The following is a 13,184-nucleotide window of genomic DNA, read 5'->3' on the forward strand; positions in this document are numbered from 1 at the left end:
AGAACCATCTTATGTAGTAGAGAAGTCAGGATATAATATAAGTCAGGGTGTAATACCAGAACGTGGAACCATCATATATAGTAGAGAAGTCAGGGTGTAATACCAGAACGTAGAACCATCTTATGTAGTAGAGAAGTCAGGTTGTAATACCAGAACGTGGAACCATCATATATAGTAGAGAGGTCATGGGTGTAATAGCAGAACGTAGAACCATCTTATGTAGCAGAGAGGTCAGGCTGTAATACCAGAACGTGGAACCATCATATATAGTAGAGAGGTCATGGGTGTAATAGCAGAACGTAGAACCATCTTATGTAGCAGAGAAGTCAGGCTGTAATACCAGAACGTGGAACCATCATATATAGTAGAGATGTCAGGGTGTAATACCAGAACGTAGAACCATCTTATGTAATAGAGAAGTCAGGCTGGAATACCAGAACGTGGAACCATCATATATAGTAGAGAAGTCAGAGTGTACACCAGAATGTGGAACAATCATATATAGTAGAGAAGTAAGGCTGTAATACCAGAACATGGAACCATCATATATAGTAGAGATGTCAGGGTGTAATACCAGAACGTAGAACCATCTTATGTAGTAGAGAAGTCAGTTGCGGGGAATCCGGAAGAGGCGTGGCCTGCAATCAGGACCTGGAATCTAATGTGAGGTGCATGAAGAATTTAGCAGGGCTGCCGTGAGGGGAAAATTCGGGACTCAAAGAGCTTTGGGGATCCAAGAGTCTTGCAGTTGTTTAACCTCCATACGTAATTTCCAGAAGATTCATTTAATAAGAATGGTTTCTGATACGGAGACACATTTTTTTTGCTGGTGATGCTGCCATGTTCAAGACATAGAAGGGGGTGTGGCCTGTGTGTGATTGACATTGCATTGCCTAGGGCATTTTTTTTCCTTGGTTTTCAGAAGACCAAAAGAAGACAATTCAGCCCGTACATTACATGATGCCAGGAAGTACAAATCTTACAATAGTGTTTATGAAGCCAAAACAGCTGCTTTTTGGCACTTTTCCTCCTTTGATGTAGTTCATAAAGTTGTGTATAACATGTTAATGCAGATGACATAATCATAACCAAAAGTATTATACAAATACCACGTTCCATCAGATCCTATGCCCATGTGGATACTATCAACAAGCCTGCAGGCCAGCCAGACCCCCTGGCAACCAGAGTGGCAAACTCCCCTTCATCGGAGCCTCTCTGTCCCCCCGTTTCTGGCATATGGTCGGGGCAGCTGCCATGCCCGTCCCCCGTGCCGCATTTGGATGTGACCTGTAGCTGCGGAAGCTTCAGGAGGAGGGTTCTCCCCATCGCAGCACGGTGACCCGCAGCACGAACCCCACAACAGATGGAAAACGCAGCTCGCGGTGCGGCAAAGTATCCCCACGGGTCGCGTTGGAAAAGCCGGGCAATTAGAGCTTTTAGCCCCACTGTGGTTCAAGCTGTTGGAACGGGAGGCCACTTAAAACGGGCCGATTAGCCTTAACAGTGCAGCGTTGTGTAACCTGGTGCAGTTTTCATCCTCATACTTTTAACATTGCATTCGAAATTCCTGCTGGAGAACATGAAGAGTCAATTTTCAGACAACTACAAAAAGATAAATAAACTTCATACAAATATTTCCAGTGAAATGCAGCTACGCCAGTGACGGACTGGCGGAGTGATGACGGCCCAGCGCTGTACGGCACTGCATGGAGCAGATCCAACTTACAGGAGCCCACAGAGACGGGATCAACGCGAGACACACAGCCTGCAGACGCATTCGCACGTGACAAAGTCTAAATAAGAATCTCAGTTTATTTCACTGTATTATAAGTACGTATTTTAACACGTGGGGATATGTTCACTGGTTATTTTTTACTCCTAGTGATAGTTGTTGTTAGTGTATCCATACATCCATTATTCAAAAATTATGGAGATTATTATGGAAAGTCATTTGCACTTATATTAGTAGAGCCGATTGCAATAGAACTGGCCCGATTCTGGCACACTGCTTCGACGGCATCGTCATTTCTATCCTTGTCAATGAAAAGTGAAAGTGAAGTGACTGATACACAGCAGCACAGCACACGGTGCAGACAGTGAAATTTGCCCTCTGCATTTAACCCATCATCACCCTGAGTGAGCAGTGGGCAGCCATGACAGGCGCCCGGGGAGCAGTGTGTGGGGACGGTGCTTTGCTCAGTGGCACCTCAGCGGCACCTTGGCGGATCGGGATTCGAACCGGCAACCTTCTGATTACGGGGCCGCTTCCTTAACAGCTAGGCCACCACTGCCCTGACTAGGCCACCACTGACAGTCTGTGAACATTGTTTAAGTAAATTTGTATGAAATGCACACAGTCACACAACCAGCATCCACACCCAGTGCACGTCTGCGTTTTCCTCAAAACGAATAACTCTGATGCTCTAACAATTTCACTGCGGGAATTTGACGTTACGGATAATATAACATAACTGTGATGCTTTCGAGATGCTTTTCTGGCCTGCCTTTGGCTCACGGGTTCAGTCGTCCCGCCCCACCATACACCAGTGTTCTGCAGGTAGGAAGGCAGTGTTCGGGCACATCAGAGAAGCTCAGGCAAATTTTAGCTCTTAATGCCACTAACCCACCAAAAAAAACGCACCCACTGCACTGTCAAGTAGCCTTTTTGCTGTAATGGCATCACGTGCGCCCCGGGCCTGGAACGTCATCTGCAGACTGATGCAACACGGGAAGTTTAACTCTAGCGAGGAAGCGCCGGGGCTGGTTTCTTGTAAACTGCCGCTGCAGTGGAGCCGGAGTGGCCTGGCCGGCGGCTGCACGTCAAGGAGCCACCGAGCAGCAGGAAGGGCCACGTAATTCCGAGAGTCACAAATGCAAATCGCTCTCGCGCACCCAACCTAACCGGTGCTGGCTGACCAGCTCGGCTGCAGCCTGCAATATAAGACGCTGTCGCATCGCACACATGCCACATATTAACGCGTTAAAACGAGAAGAAAAAAAAAACGGGGCCCAGGGACCAGGAGGCGACGGCGTAACCCATCATGGCAGCAGTCAAATGGAAAATGCAAACAGGAGAAAGCTTTGAGGAATATTGATTTAACGCTGCATCCAGGCAGATGGAGATTACACACGCTCTACTTCCCCTTTACCTTGCGCCGTGCATGTCGGCGCGGCGCTTAAGAGCAAGGAGGCGACCGGAAGGTTCCGGAATACGTGAGGGACCTGGAGAAATGGCCCGCAATGTGCCAAAATCAGCAGACATGTGTGTAAGAATGTCTTCTTTTCTTTATTCAGGGGACTTCACGGGAAATATGAAAATTAGTTTACATGGTGTATAAGACTGAGGAGGGTTTGTGTGTGTGTGTGTGTGTGTGTGTGTGTGTGTGTAGATCCCTCCACTGTACTGAAACCCACTGTTATAAACAGATTTTTTGGTTTTAATCACATTATGTAATGAGCATAAAAGTGTAAAACAGCCAATAAGTTTCTTTCTATTTTGTACTCTTTTGTAATATTCAGATTTAAATGTTCACCAGGAAAGTGTTCTTGTTTTACACTTGACTCCTCTCCGGTTGTGAAACTCGCCCTTTTTTTAATGTATAACTAATTGTAGAATACACCGTAAATGCTGCTGTCATATCGAGGTAGAAAATCCCTCTTCCAGCATCCTCACCGACGTCGCCACCTTCATCATCCTCACTTTTCGGAGGCGCCGCGAGACTCGTTCGGCTCGGTCCGGACTCTCTCTCTCTCTCTCTCTCTTCACACACACACACACACACACACACACCGCAGCTGAGTCGGACGCACACGCGCAACCGAGCCGCGGCTGCGAGGCGGATCCGAGTGAACCGAGTCGGGCCCGATCGATTCCCGCCCGCTCGGCCAATGGCGCGGCTGCCTGCGCTCACGTGACCCGCCGCTCCGGGCGCCGCAGCTCCAGTCGGCGGCGGCGGCGGCGGCGGAGGCAGCAGGCGGCTCCGGCGCAACTTTTACCGGAACCACGGTGAGTGTCCGACGTTCGCGCCGAATCTGTCACTTTTCGCCCGCCAGCCGCGTTCTGCTAAAAGAAGCGCGCGGCGACGGTTCCGTTCGGGAGAGAAACGAGTCACGATTCGCAGCTCATTTAAAGTCAAGACCTCGGACGTTGGAGCGTTGTGACGTTTTGCGTGGATTTAAGTGGATCGACGTGTCGATCGCTCGTGATTTGTTCCCGCGGGTCGGCACGCCGGGTCGATATGGCTGCTGAAGAGCAATTACCCGAACAGGAGCGCCCGCCGCGGGGGCCGCGACCCCGCGGAGCCGGAGGACCAGACGCGGCGGTCAAGTGTCCGGGGTCACCGGGTCCGCGCGGGGCGCCGCGTCCCACCTTGACCCGGGATTCCTGGGGGGGGGTGAAACGCCGTCTGGATGTTTGATGTTTGAGGGCCTTCACATGTTCTTAATTACGCGCCATTAAAAAGCACAGAGAGTCGCGTCGGTGCCGGATGGTCTAATCAAAATTTTATAGTCTCTCTCTCTCTGTCTCTCTCTCTCTCACACACACACACACACACACGTCCTGGTGATGTGCTCCTCCTTTGTCTGGGTTCGCTGTTATCTCCCCCCTCCTGCCGCCCTCAGACACCTGAAGGCTAGACATAATGATCAGCAGTCTGTTTGGAGGACAGCCAGTTGTTTTTCTCCCTCTCTCTCTCCCCCTCTCTCTCTCTCTTTTTTTTTATTCCTGTCCTCACCCACGTCCCGTCCCCCCCGCCTCCGTCGAGCCACTAGCACGCGATGTTTGTGGAGGACAGTTCCGCTCTCGACGGCGTGGCGTGGATGAGGGATCAAGTCTGCTATAGAAATAGACACACACACACACACACACACACACACACACACACACACGTGGAAAAATCCCATGAAAGGCTGCACTGTTGCCTGTGTGTGTGTGTGTGTGTGTGTGCGCGTGACTTTAAATGTATTATTTCGCGCTGCTTTAGTCGGCCCGTGCTAAATATTTGACTGGCAGCGGTTGGTTCCTGTGCAGGAAGCCTCTCCGGCCCTGACGCCGGAATATTCTGTAACGTTCAAACCACGTGGCTGTCCGTGGACGCGGCCTGGAACCTTCCGCGGTTCTCTCTTCGTTTAAAACTAGGAGGGGGGGGGGGCACTGAAGCCCCCCCGGTGAAGCGTCTGGTGCCGCCCTGAGAGGGGTTTGGCGATAAAGGCCGTGGCGTGGCGCGGTCGGGTACAGTTCGTCCCTCTCGAGGCAGAAAAACAGGAAGGAGCGCGCCTGGACGTTCCGGAGCAAGGCGAGACGGACGGTGCCGCGTTGGTGGTGGTGGTGATGATGATGCAAGGCCCTCGCGTCTCGCTTCCCTCACGCGCTTTTCCCATTCCGCTTTACGGGAAGCGGAGGGCTGGTCCGTGCAAATTATCGCTCTGTCGCTCTTCACGTCCGATTCACCCCCTAAAAACACGCGGTAAAACCTTCGGCCCCCGATCTTGTGCTGAAGGGGCTTTTCAGACATTTTCCCGTCGGCTTCCGCGAGCTGCCATGAAAATAAACCGGTTTGCATATAAAGAAAATTGTGGATTCATGATTTACGTTCACAGCCCTGGTCAAGTGGGGTTTTTTTTTTTTTTTTTTAAGCTATCCGACGTTGAAATGTTTTTTTTTATCTCAGCGCACTAGTACACACAGTGACCGATTTTCTAAAATGATAATTAATGGTCTAATTTAGTTTTTTTTTTTTTTTTTTTTTTTGCTCTGTATTATTCCATGTCGAAATATGCCATCTCTTTTGTTGGCTGCCTCTGAGAGACGGGGGAGAATAAAATAAAAAAAAAAAACCCATAAATCCTGGCGTTTATGCGACATGATTTGTGTGTCAAAAGGCGTCACGCTCCGGCATGGAAATAAAAGCCTCATTCAGCCGCCATTGTGGCTTTCCTTGGGAATTGGCCGCGGCCGTGAAGAGGTTAATTGTCTCGGGAGAATCTTTATCTGCCGGGAGAGAAAAGGCCGAGTGGCGGGAGATATAATGGCGCCGCCGCCATCGGAGGGCGTTATGGATTACCGCGACGGGCGGGGAGGGAAATGGAAAAGGGCATGTTGTGGGACGACGCTGCAGGGGTTGTCTGGATCTGGAAAGTCTTGTTTAGCCGGAGCCTCGGTGAGGGGTGACCCTTGACCTGTGGGCATGCTCCTCCCCACTCCAGGTGCATGTGATGCCTTCAGTCTAGCGCGCGCACACACACACACACACACACACACGGCGGAAGAAACATCTTTTCCCGCTCTTTTTTTCCCCCCTGTTGACTGGTGGAACTGTGGCTCGCGTGTTCATCCGGTTTAATATCGGTGGGATCGAGGGAGCTTGTCCCCTTTCATTTAATGAGCTTGCTGAAAATCGCCGTTAATAAGCCCCGCCCTCGTACGAGCGGTGACGTTAACCAGCCGCTTTCCGTACGTCCTCCCGCCATCTGGACGTCCCCGGCTCCGGCGCGTCGCTCCGATGCGGACAGCGGGGCCTTGTTGGCGTTCCTCGCCACAAGATGGAGGCGCTTGTCCGACCGCATTAGCCTTCCGTCCCCGTTAACTTGTCTGAATTTGCACGAATTCGCGTGCAGCTATAAGCGCGGGGCGTCCTCGGAAGTGGGCGTGGCTGCTTAATTAGTGTCCCCTCGACCAATCGGGAGTGCGATTGCCAGGCCGAGGTGCGTGCGAGCAAAGTGCAGGCCCCTCCCAGCGACGACGTGCCGCGGCGTTCCACCAAACCGCGGCGGCATCTTTAACCTGGAATGACGGGACGGTTCTGCGCCATGCGGTTCATGTACGTATTTCCCCCTCGCGTTATTCTAGCTTTGATCCGTTTTGTCCCCGGGCGGCAGGACGAGTGTAAATGCTTCTGTCCCTGCAGCTCCGGATGGGGCCGTCCGTTTTACGGCGTTCAGCAGGTGAACAAGGCACCGCGGCACGCGCACCCGTGACTGGGCCACGCCCGTGTGCGGCGGAATCAGATAACGCTAACTGTCGCCACGCAAGTGTCACTGTCCCCAGCGGTCCAGCTGTGTGACAGATCTACTTTCACGGAGCCCCCGAGAAATATCACATTTAATCTCCAAAATTGGGGACCGCCGTGGGAGAGACAGGCGGCAGGTATAAAGAAGCGTGTCTCCAGGTAGCGGGCGTAGGCCCGGCGGCGCGGTGGAGGATTAAACCCCCGTGGTAGGGGGACCAGGGCTCGTCTCGCGTCGGCTTTCTCCTCCACCGCACGGTTTAAAAAAAAAAATTAAACATTTGACTACCCGTCAAATTTGGCTATTATGGCAAAATAAATAAATGAATAATAAAATATATGTATTATTAAGGGTTTTCAATCAAGATAATTAAGGGTTTGTCTGTTTATCATCTTTAATTAGTTCATTTCTAAGCTGGGACGTCATTTCTGTGTCCCGCCGTTTAAAGAAGGACGCGTTAACGGCGTGCGATGATTTGTCCGCCTGTTCTCGGATCGCCCAAGACGCATGTTGACGCCAGACCTGAACAGCCCCGAACTCGGGGACCCCCCCCCTCCCTTCAGCAGCAGCTGTGTTAAACATTGAGCTGGTGCGGTGTTTCCACGGCGGCCTGGGACTGGCGTGTCAAAGGTCACCCAGCAGAGCTTTAAACAGACAGCGTTGGCTGGTCTCCACTTAGGACGAATGGCATTTCGAATTCTCGTCCTTGTCGTGTGACTAATTGGAATGAAGTCTATTGTGTCTCTTGAATGAGCAGTGAACCCGCAAAGACGGCCAGGACCCCAAAGGGCTTTGCAGTCGTTACTGCTAATCTGCTAACCGTCGCGATTTTCATCAAGCATTTCAATAACGCATATTTTTTTTACTATTTAGGGACATGTGTCCAGTTTTACTCCGTTCACTGCTGTGCGTCCAGTCCCGTGCAGCAGCCTGGGCTCCCAGACAGACTAGTGTTCATCACAAACGCTGAGCAGCTCTTCTAAAAACGAAGCTACGTATAGATATGAGCGTAGTAAATCCCCACGGTACGGAGGGGAGAAGGCTCGGGCTGATGGGCCGCAGGAAGGACACAAAAGCTGCCAACTCGTCACTTGATCTGTGCACGAGCCGGGGGCCTGAACACTTCACGAATCGACACTGGACACACACTTAAAAAAAAAATCATAAAATGACGTCGGGAAGGCCCAGACGGTCCCAGTGGCTTCCAATTAGGAACTCTGGTCACAGACGCCGGTCACATGGATTCTTCCAGCTTTTAAGGGTCAATGGGCTGAAGACCTAAATCTCAACAGCAAGGAAGTGACGGCAGCCAACAACAAAAAAAAATCTTATTAATAATCTATGATATGCATGTAAGTGAATAGTAACACTACCATCATATTTGCAGAAATAAACAAAGTTGCTGATAACTCATTGATGATGATTATTTTTTAAATTATTAGAACATTTACAAAAGACCAATGGTTCACTTTTTAAATCCAATAAAAAAATTTCCTTTTTTGAGAATATAGATAATATAAAATTTACATTTACAGCATTTATCAGACACCCTTATCCAGAGCGTCTTAAAATCAGTAGTTACAGGGACAGTCCCCCCCTGGAGACACTCAGGGTTAAGTGTCTTGCTCAGGGACACAATGGTAGTAAGTGGGATTTGAACCTGGGTCTTCTGGTTCACAGGCGAGTGTGTTACCCACTAGGCTACTACAAATTGAGTAATAACGTGGTGATCGATGATTCGCACCGTATTTTTGGCTTCCAGGGCTTGGCACCTTGTATGTTTTTCCCGAGCGGGGCCCGGCGTCGTGAGCGTCCCCCCCACGCCGTTCGGTATTTTCAGTTGAACGGCCCCCGGGGGCCCGTATATCCGCAGCGTGGCAAACCTCGTATTCCGTTTAATTCCACTTCCTCCGGCGTGCGGCGCCAAGATTAGGCCCATCAACAAACTGTACTTTTCCCGCCCCTTTCCTGCCGGAAGGGGGCGTGGTTCAAGCTCGCCACGACGCCCGCAGCAGATGAGCAGGCCGGCGCTGCACCGGCCGTAAAAGCGGGGTGGGGGGGGGCGCCTCGAAAACTCCCGTTACGCGCCATAAACCCCCGAGTCAATCATCTCACCGCGGGGCGCGGCGCTCTACTGTATCTCATGGCGTAAACCATTAGTGCCGCGCCGCCGAGGAAAAGCCGGCCGCTCGCGTCTCGCTTTGCTTCTCCTGCTGAAGGACCTTCACAGCTAAACACGTCTCCAGGTTCTTCACACGTCTCCAGGTTCTTCACACGTCTCCAGGTTCTCCGGCGTGCGCCTTTTCGTTTTTTTTTATGAACTCGCGTGGTTCCATCATGAGCTCCGTGCCTCAGACTGTAACCAGTCTGTACAAATATGATTCATGTTGTCCATGGAAAACATTCCAAAATTAGCATAAAGCATTTTTGTCTTCATGGAATCCAACAGGAATGTCTTATTTTTCCTCCTCTTCTTCTTCTTCAACGCTCCTTTTTTGTTACTGATGCTCACTAGACAGAAGCAGCTCTGTCCCGACCTGGCAACGCGCTCGTTTCCGTTTTAATGTCGGTCCCACTTCTATAGTGGTGGAACCAGGCAGAAGGCACCCGAGGGTGCTTCGGACCCCGTGCCGCAGAGCCCGATGGATGCCGGTCCTTCGCACCCTGTTTTTACTGATGGCAGCGCGATGGTGGGATCTGTCGCTTTTCAGATTAGGACTTTGACTGGAGAATTAAATGCGACTTCACGCATGTTTTAAATATATACTTTTAATAAATAAACTCTTTACCGTACTCGTGAGTGTTTTCTCCGTTTTCCGCGCTGGATTAATAAACCCGCGTACGAGCCCGTGTGCCGGTGACTACTGGTGTTTTTGGGGTGTACGCGAGGTCAGTTTAAACCCGGTCTTCCGCTAAACCTGAACGGGCGGGGAATGGAGAAGTCTGGAGTGTCGGACCCGCCCCCGCCCCGCCCCCACATCTCCCTCTTCCCCTCCCGCCCGCCCGCGCCTGTCGAGGCATGCCTCTCGGTGGAGAGGGCGAATGAGGCCAGACAAAGGAACCCTGTCACGCCGTTTCTGAGGGCCGGGTGGGAGGAGGAGGCGGGGGGGGGGGGGGGGGGCAGGAATGCTGATTAAATATGGAAGAGCTTCGCGGAGAAGGACCTCAGGACGACGGGCCGTGTGGTATTTGCCGACCTGGTCCTTTTGTCTGAGGTTTTGAGGTGTTCCGCACGCAGGCTAGAGATTCCGTTCCCCGGTGCTGAAGGTCCCTCTCCAGACAGGACAAGGACATGTAGTGTGGAGCAGCAGCACATGGGACCCAGTCTGAACCTGCAGTGGTGTTTGGTTTTCCCGCTACGTCCAAAAGACCTCATCACTCTTCCCCTCTGTCTGCGTTTCAGTGAGGAGAGTGATGGAGAGCGGCTCAGGCCTGGACGTGACCTCCTGCCATCTGATGGGACGCCTCCCTTGACCCCCGCAGAGGTAAACACGGCGGTAAATCTTCCTGACTGGGCCGCGTGGACTCATCCCGTCTGCTCCTCAGAAGATCAGCTCGGGTGTGAAGAACCACGCCGGCTCCCAGTCCAAACTAATGTCTCCGACTCGATTTTAGGAACAAGGAACATGGCCGTTTGAAAATGTCATTTCATAAACGCCTCTCTTTACCTTTGTGTCAGTTCTGCACAATATTGGCATCATGATGAGATGACCAGTACCACGACTGATTACCAGGACTGGTGGAAAACCATCCCGGTCGTCCGGGCTTGTCAATACTGTCATCACTGCTTCAAATATAATTAAGTTTTTTTTTTTTATTTGATTTGATTTTTATTTGATGTTGAGCCTTCCGTTCTGTTTGCGGTGTTAAAATGTTTCACCGGGAGTGTTTGTGGGGAAAAGTTCCCATCATTTTTTTTCTTGGTTTAATGCCACCCTCCACACTTCCCAGGATCCTTAGTCGAGAAGGGAAGGATGGAGAGCGTTGCACTGCGCTGTCGTTTAGTATTCCCAAGATGGCTCCCCACCACTTAGCTTAAGAGCATTCTTTTTCCCGGCTAAAGCGCCGCTAAATCACTTCCGTCTTGTCAAGTTGTCAGACGGGGCCGCGGCCGCCGGATTACAGTGAACGCGAATAGAAAAGGAGGAAGGGAAGAAGAGGGCCGGACACAAGTCTATAATTTCTGCCGCTCGCCCGGCGCCTCTCTGTGACCGTCTCGCTCTCTGGCTGCCGCCGGACTCCGGGGCTTTTTGTAGTTTTAAAAAAAAAGAAGCCGATTATCTCGGGGGGGGGGCGGGCTGAGCCCACCTCACCTCGCTCATCCTGTAATAACGGCTCCGCGAGCCACGTCTTATCCCCCCCCTCCGGCAGTGGCCGGGCTCCGCCCTCCGGGCCACTTCCTGTCTCGCTCATTCACACCGTGATTAAGTTCCTGTGCCTGATCACCCCCCCCCGCGGCCGCGGCCCCACTGTGACTGCTGTTACGCGGTGGGCGCAGACAAAAGAAGAGCCTCTGAACTGGAGCGGAGGGGCGGGGCAGCAGACCAGATGACAGACGCCGCCGTCTTCTTTCAGGTCCAGTTGTTCCAGCCTCAGCAGCTGAGTGGTCAACCATGGGATTTAGCCAAAACTCACAAAAGAGCTGATTGGCCAGCACTCTAGGGTGTGGCTATTCCAGTACATTTACAGCATTCACCAGACGCCCTTATCCAGAGCGACTTATAATCGGTAGTTACAGGGACAGTCTCCCCCTGGAGACAATCAGGGTTAAGTGTCTTGCTCAGGGACACAATGGTAGTAAGTGGGGTTTGAACCCGGGTCTCCTGTTACCCACTAGGCTACTACCACCAGTAATAAACACTCCTCTACATACACTTTACTTCTGCTGATAATGTTGGTCTTGCTCAGTAACATAAAAAAAAAAGTTTGTTAGGTTATCTAGTCGGTTCTAGATCTATAGGATCTGTTCTGTAGTTGTATGTCTAGAGAAGGCGCCTCTTCTGAGACCAGTCAGGAGAAGATCGAGGACCTGTCAGTAGACCCGGTCTTTCTTTTAGACCAGAAAGCTACAGAAGATATGGGAAATGTCGGTCTCGTACCCTATTTGGTTGTTGTTATTGGCGAAAAGTCTGTATTATTCAAGTGTCAATCAAATGAAACGTGGCGATAAATCCAGATGAAGGGACTATATTGCTCGGGAGGAAGACAGGCAACCGAGCACCCGAAATGAAGCAGAGGCGCGGCTCTCGGTAATTCTCTGGCGGCGGCAGCGTCTCGGGTCTGAGGATAAGTGGATTTCGGCGACTGAGAGGCAGCGACTTGACTGATGCTCTCCTGGAACCCGGCTAATTCGCACTCATTATGCCTTCCCACACGGAATGGATTATTTGCTTACCTCCCCTTCCCCTCGCAGCCAGGAGCCGCTCGCATCGGTTCAGGGTCATTACCTGCAGCTCCCTCTAATAAATGGGCCCCGATAGCGTCTGCGGCGCGCTACAATGGGAACAGATTAATACCTTCGCCGCGCTGTTTGCATATCGTGGTAAAAAGGCGGGGACGTGCGTGCAACGCGCGTGTTTGTTCTGTCCTAATTTCCATATCTTTTTTTTTTTTTTATATATAAGTACCCTCCTCATTGATCCTGCCTCTTTTATTTCATTTTTTAACCTTTCAAGTGGAATTTGCATTTCGCTGTAAACAGAATAGGGCACCGCCCACCGTTTTTTGTGGGGATCAAGGCGAGTGGAAGGGTCTAAGTATAAATGGCAGTGGTGCGTCCTCCCTCCCGTTCCCGTTGCCTTCCTTGATATTGTCATTTTAAATTACAGACTCAGAGGGGCCGCAAAACACCTCATTTGAGGAGCCTCCTTTATTATGGTGTCTGTGTCTTTATTGTACCCTTTCATCTCCGTGTCTTCCTCTCTCCTCTGGCTTTATAAGGGAAGTATTTTAAGTCGCCTCTTTGAAGTAGAGACATATTCTCTCCCTTCGTTTACCGGGGAACGTGCTGTGTTTGTACCATCGTTCTTCAGAGGGTCTTGGCTGGTCGGGTTTTTTTTTTTTTTTTTATGTATATTACAGATTCAGTCACACACACCGTGTCATCGATGTGTAATCAGTGTACTCGCTAGCACTAGGCTGTGACAAATTAAAGGAAAACTCGAGACTGTTTTGTG

The 13,184-nt window shown here is 51.0% G+C and overlaps 1 long non-coding RNA gene across 1 annotated transcript in view; it reads left to right on the plus strand.

The window, feature by feature from the left end:
- The first annotated feature begins 3,932 nt into the window (after positions 1-3,932).
- The window catches only part of LOC114769381 (uncharacterized), a 17,276-nt gene continuing 8,024 nt past the window's right edge, over positions 3,933-13,184 (plus strand). The window contains exons 1-2 of the long non-coding RNA XR_003743211.1: positions 3,933-4,006; positions 10,412-10,493. This is a non-coding gene — a long non-coding RNA (uncharacterized LOC114769381). The remainder of the gene's footprint in view (positions 4,007-10,411; positions 10,494-13,184) is intronic.

The sequence above is a fragment of the Denticeps clupeoides genome, chromosome 19 (assembly GCF_900700375.1).
Source record: "Denticeps clupeoides chromosome 19, fDenClu1.1, whole genome shotgun sequence".
In the NCBI taxonomy this organism is placed as follows: Eukaryota; Metazoa; Chordata; class Actinopteri; order Clupeiformes; family Denticipitidae; genus Denticeps; species Denticeps clupeoides.